Here is a 1,166-nt window from a genome sequence, read left to right on the forward strand (position 1 = left end):
TCCAACCCTGATGATTCTATCATTCTAATTGTGCAGCAGAACATGACCAGAGGTATTGCTTAGTTTCTTAGATAACAGCTGGACTAAACTGCCTTTTTGCACAAGCAGCTCACACTGCATGACACCTATTTCAGTTTCAGACACCAAAATAGCTCACAAGAAGCTTCATTTGGTTTGGATGCAAACCAGTCTCTGCCCTCCAAGAAACAGTGAGTTCTCACAAGGTTTTTACTTACTTGTATTTTAAGAGCAGCCACTGAACAAACCAGAGTCCTACAAGGATCATGCCATTGATTTCACAGATAGAAAAAGCCCATTGCACCCGATCAAAGCGATCAAAAAACGCATCTGGGAGGGGAGGCTGCACCTCCTTGGGAGGCACTCGTTCATGGACCACCGAGATAGTCACTGTGGTGAAGACGAAACAAAAAAGTGCATAAATAAAAGCCAGGAAAGTCTTGCCCCATTCCATGGGATACTGGGAGCGCTCTGGCTCTGGCATGGGGATCTTGATCATCTCCTTCTTGAAGCCATTTGGCATACCATTGAGCTTGGCTTTGGCGCCGAAGCCGTTCTGGCGCGTGGCGGTGCCGATGCGGATGTGGCCGTTGACATGGCCGTTCTTGTGAGCCTCCAGGTGGTGAGACATCTTTAAAGTCTCAATCATGTGCAACAGCCTCTGCCCACTGTCAGAAGACACCCTGGAGAGAGGTGTCTTCTTAAAATCCTCCTCGGTCAGGTTGATGAGGTCCTGCCCGGTGAAGCTCTTCAGCGGCTCACAGTACTCCGGCACGGCATTCTCCGTTAGCCAGTTGGTCACCTCCTCAGGTGACCACAACACCACTTCTTTCATCTCGCCGGCAGCCTGGGCACAGGCTGGTTTTAAACTGGGCAGCAGTCACTGCCACTCCACCATGGCTCAAAGCTCCTCTTTGGCTTCATCTTGTCAAAGGAAGCAGCTTGGCCAGAGGTAAATGGCCGTCTCTACCCAGCCCACACGAGCATCCAGGTGCCGGGGCCAGCATAGGACATGCTTCACTTCATATTCGCTTCACTTCATATTCATGTTGGCATTCTTCTTCCTGGGGAGGAGAGAAACCCAAAGCAGGCCATTAGCATAAGCATTTACCCATAGTTTGCAATTCACAGGCAACAACATTCCTTCA

At 49.8% G+C, this 1,166-nt stretch overlaps 1 pseudogene; it reads right to left on the bottom strand.

Annotated features, from left to right (window-relative positions):
- Positions 1 to 232: 232 nt before the first annotated feature.
- Positions 233 to 853, bottom strand: LOC103804987 (annotated as a pseudogene).
- Positions 854 to 1,166: the final 313 nt, after the last annotated feature.

The sequence above is a fragment of the Acanthisitta chloris genome, unplaced genomic scaffold, assembly GCF_000695815.1.
Source record: "Acanthisitta chloris isolate BGI_N310 unplaced genomic scaffold, ASM69581v1 scaffold25726, whole genome shotgun sequence".
Classification (NCBI taxonomy): Eukaryota; Metazoa; Chordata; class Aves; order Passeriformes; family Acanthisittidae; genus Acanthisitta; species Acanthisitta chloris.